We start from the raw sequence: 7,500 nt of genomic DNA on the forward strand, positions 1-7,500 counted from the left end.
GAGAGGAGAAAAGGAGGAGACAGAAGACGGGACCAGAACAGTGGGAGGAGGAGAGGAGAAAAGGAGGAGACAGAAGACGGAACCAGAACAGTGGGAGGAGGAGAGGAGAAAAGGAGGAGACAGAAGAAGGGACCAGAACAGTGGGAGGAGGAGAGGAGAAAAGGAGGGGACTGAAGAAGGGACCAGAACAGTGGGAGGAGGAGAGGAGAAAAGGAGGAGACTGAAGACGGGACCAGAACAGTGGGAGGAGGAGAGGAGAAAAGGAGGAGACAGAAGACGGGACCAGAACAGTGGGAGGAGGAGAGGAGAAAAGAAGGAGACTGAAGACGGGACCAGAACAGTGGGAGGAGGAGAGGAGAAAAGGAGGAGACAGAAGACGGGACCAGAACAGTGGGAGGAGGAGAGGAGAAAAGGAGGGGAATGAAGACGGGACCAGAACAGTGGGAGGAGGAGAGGAGAAAAGGAGGAGACAGAAGAAGGGACCAGAACAGTGGGAGGAGGAGAGGAGAAAAGGAGGGGACAGAAGACGGGACCAGAACAGTGGGAGGAGGAGAGGAGAAAAGGAGGGGAATGAAGACGGGACCAGAACAGTGGGAGGAGGAGAGGAGAAAAGGAGGAGACAGAAGACGGGACCAGAACAGTGGGAGGAGGAGAGGAGAATAGGAGGGGAATGAAGACGGGAGCCACTATCAGATCAGTCACAGTCTCCTGCTGTTAATAACGCCTGCTTTAAAGGGACAATCTGTCATTTAATTGGAGTTGTGGGTTAATCCTGGCAGCACCCCAGAGAGACGCTCAGCAGCTGTTACTTGTCCTGGAGAGGGGAGCAGTTAGCTACCGTAGTGCCCTCTATGACGGTAATTTAAGGGATTAACGCCAACGTTCTGAACACATTATCTTGGAAATAATGGACACCGCAGCGGTGTTCCTTTTTCCAAGGTAATGTACAGAACGGAAGGCATTAATCCCGCTTAAGAAAGCACACATTTACCGATATATATATATATATATATTTAAAACATTGTTAATATTTTCCTTTTTAAAAGAGAATTCATACTTTCTCATCTTTTGGTTGCTAGTCATCTTTTGGTCCCAGTCGTTCGTTCGATTAGTTCAATATTTATGGACGTGACCCATTCGTTCGTTTGATTAGTTCAGTATTTATGGACGAGACCCAGTCGTTTATTCGATTAGTTTAATATTTATGGACGAGACCCAGTCGTTCGTTTGATTAGTTCAGTATTTATGGACGAGACCCAGTCGTTCGTTCCATTAGTTCAATATTTATGGACGAGACCCAGTCGTTCGTTGGATTAGTTCAATATTTATGGACGAGACCCAGTCGTTCGTTGGATTAGTTCAATATTTATGGACGAGACCCAGTCGTTCGTTGGATTAGTTCAATATTTATGGACGAGATCCAGTCGTTCGTTGGATTATTTCAATATTCATGGACGAGACCCAGTCGTTCATTGGATTAGTTCAATATTTATGGACGAGACCCAGTTGTTCGTTGGATTAGTTCAATATTTATGGACGAGACCCAGTCGTTCGTTGGATTAGTTCAATATTTATGGACGTGACCCAGTTGTTCGTTGGATTAGTTCAATATTTATGGACGAGACCCAGTCGTTCGTTGGATTAGTTCAATATTTATGGACGAGACCCAGTCGTTCGTTCCATTAGTTCAATATTTATGGACGAGACCCAGTCGTTTGTTGGATTAGTTCAATATTTATGGACGTGACCCAGTCGTTCGTTGGATTAGTTCAATATTTATGGACGTGACCCAGTTGTTATTTCGATTAGTTCAATATTGATGGACGAGACCCAGTCGTTCGTTGGATTAGTTCAATATTTATGGATGAGATCCAGTCGTTCGTTGGATTAGTTCAATATTTATGGATGAGATCCAGTCGTTCGTTGGATTAGTTCAATATTTATGGATGAGATCCAGTCGTTCGTTGGATTAGTTCAATATTTATGGACGAGACCCAGTCGTTCGTTGGATTAGTTCAATATTTATGGACGAGACCCAGTCGTTCGTTGGATTAGTTCAATATTGATGGACGAGACCCAGTCGTTCGTTGGATTAGTTCAATATTTATGGACGAGACCCAGTCGTTCGTTGGATTAGTTCAATATTTATGGACGAGACCCAGTCGTTCGTTGGATTAGTTCAATATTTATGGACGAGACCCAGTCGTTCGTTGGATTAGTTCAATATTTATGGACGAGACCCAGTCGTTCGTTGGATTAGTTCAATATTTATGGACGAGACCCAGTCGTTCGTTGGATTAGTTCAATATTTATGGACGTGACCCAGTTGTTCGTTGGATTAGTTCAATATTTATGGACGAGACCCAGTCGTTCGTTCCATTAGTTCAATATTTATGGACGAGACCCAGTCGTTCGTTGGATTAGTTCAATATTTATGGATGAGACCCAGTCGTTCGTTGGATTAGTTCAATATTTATGGACGAGACCCAGTATTTCGTTCCATTAGTTCAATATTTATGGACGAGACCCAGTATTTCGTTCCATTAGTTCAATATTTATGGACGAGACCCAGTTGATTGTTCTATATGTTCTGTTACCATGCTCACTGGCAACATTCTTGTCCCTTGTTTGCTAGCTAGCCAACTAGCTACGGCTAACACAGTCACGACCTCTGTTATATCTGCCAGAATAACAGCAAAGTAGCTGTATTTGCAGTGGTTTAAGTCGTTTTCTATCGACATTCATTTGGATACATCAATAACAATGAGCTGATGATGCTCGATTTTGCCTGGCATAGCTAGAAAAGTGTGCCTTCTCGTCAGGGCACTGTTCATTATGAGGAGATCGCATTGCATATCAAACACTGCATATCAAACATTTGCTTTAGCAAATGTACATTATACCATGGGCATTGGTAGACACAATGTAAGTAACCTAATTTACGTCCCTCTAACTGCCCTGAAGGCCTCTGCTGATCCCATAGCTATTGTAAGCATCAATCATGTGCCTATGAACCAGATTTATGCTGTTAGCACTGAGGCGGTGTACACGAGGAGGCAGTCCACTGTGTGCAGCTTACTGTGCACTAATATAAAGAACATGAGCACATATACTGCTGCTAAGCTTCCCAGTAAAGCAATGAAAACAAGCAAGCATCCCTGAAAAGTGCTCATAATAGCCCACGTTAACATATGCAGATTAAGAAACAAGGTTCATGACATTAATAACTTGCTAGTAACAGATGCCATTCATATTCTGACTATCTCTGAAACTCACTTAGATAATACCTTTGATGATACAGTGGTAGCAATACATGGTTATAACATCTACTGAAAAGACAGAAATGCCAATGGAGGCGGTGTTGCGGTCTATATTCAGAACCACATTCCTGTAAAGCTTAGAGAGGATCTCATGTTAAAAACTGTTGAAGCAATATGGCTACAGGTTAATCTGCCTCACCTAAAGCCCATTCTTGTGGGAAGCTGCTATAGACCACCAAGTGCTAACAGTCAGTATCTGGATAACGTGTGAAATGCTTGATAATGTATGTGATATCAACAGAGAGGTATATTTTCTGGGTGATTTAAATATTGACTGGCTTTCATCAGGCTGCCAACTCAAGAAAAAGCTTCAAACTGTAACCAGTGCCTGCAACCTGGTTCAGGTTATCAGTCAACCTACCAGGGTAGTTACAAACAGCACAGGAATGAAATCATCAACATGTATTGATCACATCTTTACTAATGCTGCAGAAATTCGCTTGAAAGCAGTATCCAGATCCATCAGATGTAGTGATCACAATATAGTAGCCATATCTAAGAAAACCAAAGTTCCAAAGGCTGGGCCTAATATAGTGTATAAGAGGTCATACAATAACTTTTGTTGTTGATGTAAATCATATTTGTGACTTGTTTCAGGAAACTAGGCGTATGTCTCGGGTCACTACTTCACAGGAGAGGCATCTGAACTTAAACTTTTTTGTTTTATCAAAATGCAATTTTTGGCAGAAATGCCTTCTGGAACATGTGAACTTTCATGTGCCTCAATAACAAACGTGTATGCAATCTGTAAATACGAATAGAATTGTTAAATTACATGCCTAGTTGGTTAAGTCACAGAAAAAGACAGCAACCTTCCCACTAGCCATGATTGGCTGAGATAATGAGTGTGCTGGACATGCCGAGAGATGAGTTCGGATTGGTCTGCCATATAGAGCGCTTCTGTCTATTTGAGCTGGTCAGTATGTGTAGGTAATCCTGTCTAACGCGGCTTTTAAAAAATGTATTGTGTAGTGGAGCTGCATAAGTGTTGCTCTTCACTTTCTGGAGGATCAAGTTTTGAAATCAGTGGAATTAGAATATAATAGCTAAAGAGATGGAGAAAACATCTGTCTCCGGATTACATCTTCAAACTAAGGGCAACCATGGCATCCATGACAGGGAGACGCGTCCATCATATATACGGGTAAGATAGTCTAGCGAGCTACATTTTCAGATATTACACGTTTCTAATTTTGACAGAAAGTGGTTTAATTTAAAGTTAAAGTCTACTGTTAGCTAGCTAGCTAACGTTACGTGTATGATGTTATTATTTGTATCTCAGAACCGTTTGCTTGGCTAGTTAGAGCCTAATGTTAGCTAGCTAACATTGAACCTGGCTGGTTAGCTACCAGCAGATTCACACAGGGTAGTAACGTCATGAGTTGGGATTATGGGACATTGTTTAGCTAGCTAGCTAACGTTAGCTGGCTGGCTCGCTGGCTAACGTTACGTGACGTGTATGATCTTACACGTTGTTTACCTAGCTAGCTAGCTAGCTACATGTCTTAACAAAAGACTCCACACTATGCAAGTAACCATTTTGGGTGCATTCGTAAATTCAGTCTGAGTGTGCCAGAGCGCAGAATAACTGATAAATTTACCAACGCACAACACCCATGGAATATGGAACGTTCCGAGAGCGAAACGAGATGGGTGGGGCTGAAGCTTAAGAGGGTGTGAATGATGCTTAATGGGTGTAGACAAAGAAGACCTCTTCAGTAGGTGTACCAAAACATTCAAAGGCCATTTTCTCAAAAGTGAGATTACAAGTTTATCAACTTTCAAAGCAGAATAACTTTCCCATTGTTCCCTTAAATGCAGTGTATGATATACCATTTTGTAGCTCTGTGTCTCTGCTTTTATCCAATGTAAAAAAAACATTTCAAATGTTGCTACATTAGACCGAATCAAGGCGGTCGGTCACATTTGCTGGTCTGTGGTGTGTAATGAGGAGCAAACAGACGCTGCACTTGACACATTTATGAAATTGCTCATCTCAGTTAACAATAAGCATGCACCCATTAAGAAAATGACTGTAAAAACCCTTAAATCCCTGTGGATTGATGAGGAATTGAACAATTGTATGGTTGATAGGGATGAGGCAAAAGGAATGGCAAATAAGTCTGGCTGCACAACCGATTGGCAAATGTAGTGCAAATTGAGAAATCATGTGACTAAACTGAATAAAAAGAAAAAGAAACTACACTATGAAAAAGAGAAATGACATAAAGAATGATAGTAAAAAGTCTGTGTGTCCAAAAGTGTGTTTTGTGTGTGTGCAGAGACAGGTGAGTGTGTGGGCTGAATATAAAACAGTGTGTGTGTGTGTGTGTGTGTGTGTGTGTGTGTGTGTGTGTGTGTGTGTGTGTGTGTATGGTCTGTTCCCTATGTTAATATGTCTCTGATCCCCTATGTTAATATTTATCTGATCCCCTATGTTAATATATATCTGATCCCCTATGTTAATATGTCTCTGCTCTCCTATGTTAATATGGCCCTGCAGAGGGAGACAGGGGGAGACAGGGGGAGACAGGGGGAGACAGGGTAGGGAGCAGGTGGCAGAGGGAGACGGGGAGGGAGGAGGAGGGAGGATGAGACCATGTTTAACTGGGTTGGTAGAAGGACACATACAGCTTGTGCCTCTGCTTCTGAATAATGGAGTCTTCTGCTTCTGTTCTCTCTCTCTGTCCTATCTCTCCTGTCTCATCTGTCCTACCTCCCCTGTCTCCTCTCCTGTATCCTATGTCCTACCTCTCCTGTCTCCTCTCCTGTCTCCTCTGTCCTACCTATCCTGTCTCCTCTCCTGTCTCCTCTGTCCTACCTCTCCTGTCTCCTCTGTCCTACCTCTCCTGTCTCCTCTCCTGTCTCCTCTGTCCTACCTCTCCTGTCTCCTCTCCTGTCTCCTCTGTCCTACCTCTCCTGTCTCCTATGTCCTACCTCTCCTGTCTCCTCTCCTGTCTCCTCTGTCCTACCTCTCCTGTCTCCTCTCCTGTCTCCTCTGTCCTACCTCTCCTGTCTCCTCTCCTGTCTCCTCTGTCCTACCTCTCCTGTCTCCTCTCCTGTCTCCTCTGTCCTACCTCTCCTGTCTCCTCTGTCCTACCTCTCCTGTCTCCTCTCCTGTCTCCTCTGTCCTACCTCTCCTGTCTCCTCTCCTGTCTCCTCTGTCCTACCTCTCCTGTCTCCTCTGTCCTACCTACCCTGTCTCCTCTGTCCTACCTCTCCTGTCTCCTCTCCTGTCTCCTCTGTCCTACCTCTCCTGTCTCCTCTCCTGTCTCCTCTGTCCTACCTCTCCTGTCTCCTCTCCTGTCTCCTCTGTCCTACCTCTCCTGTCTCCTCTGTCCTACCTCTCCTGTCTCCTCTGTCCTACCTCCCCTGTCTCCTCTGTCCTACCTCCTCTGTCTCCTCTCCTGTCTCCTCTGTTGGGAAGAGTAAGGCATCTCCTCACACCAGCCCTCTGCCTAGGAGGATTCCTCACTCACAACTACCTCTCTGTAAAGGTGCTTATTCAAACTCCTCAACACAGACCCAGGAATCTAACCAGAACTACTCACAGTCCACACAGTCCTGCTGTTACTCCAAACTCCTCAACACAGACCCAGGGTCTTAATGATTCATACAGAGAGTGTAGGTGATTAAATATGCAGGGCTGCAGTTGCTGTGACACGTCAGGCAGACAGAGCACTCCACTGCTCCAGTTGTTTCACTCTATAACACACACACACACACAGCTGTGACACGTCAGGCAGACAGAGCACTCCACTGCTCCAGTTGTTTCACTCTAACACACACACACACACACACACACACACACACACACACACACACACACAGCGGTGACACGTCAGGCAGACAGAGCACTCCACTGCTCCAGTTGTTTCACTCTAACACACACACACACACACACACACACACACACACACACACACACACACACACAGCGGTGACACGTCAGGCAGACAGAGCACTCCACTGCTCCAGTTGTTTCACTCTAACACACACACACACACACACACACACACACACACACACAGCGGTGACACGTCAGGCAGACAGAGAACTCCACTGCTCCAGTTGTTTCACTCTAACACACACACACACACACACACACACACACACACACACAGCGGTGACACGTCAGGCAGACAGAGTACTCCACTGCTCCAGTTGTTTCACTCTAACA

At 44.5% G+C, this 7,500-nt stretch overlaps 1 protein-coding gene across 2 annotated transcripts in view; it reads right to left on the reverse strand.

Annotated features, from left to right (window-relative positions):
- The window catches only part of LOC121542309 (RNA-binding motif, single-stranded-interacting protein 3-like), a 224,194-nt gene that overhangs the window by 176,705 nt on the left and 39,989 nt on the right, over nt 1-7,500 (reverse strand). The gene's annotated exons all lie outside the window — the stretch shown is intronic.

Source organism: Coregonus clupeaformis, chromosome 17, assembly GCF_020615455.1.
Source record: "Coregonus clupeaformis isolate EN_2021a chromosome 17, ASM2061545v1, whole genome shotgun sequence".
Lineage (NCBI taxonomy): Eukaryota > Metazoa > Chordata > Actinopteri > Salmoniformes > Salmonidae > Coregonus > Coregonus clupeaformis.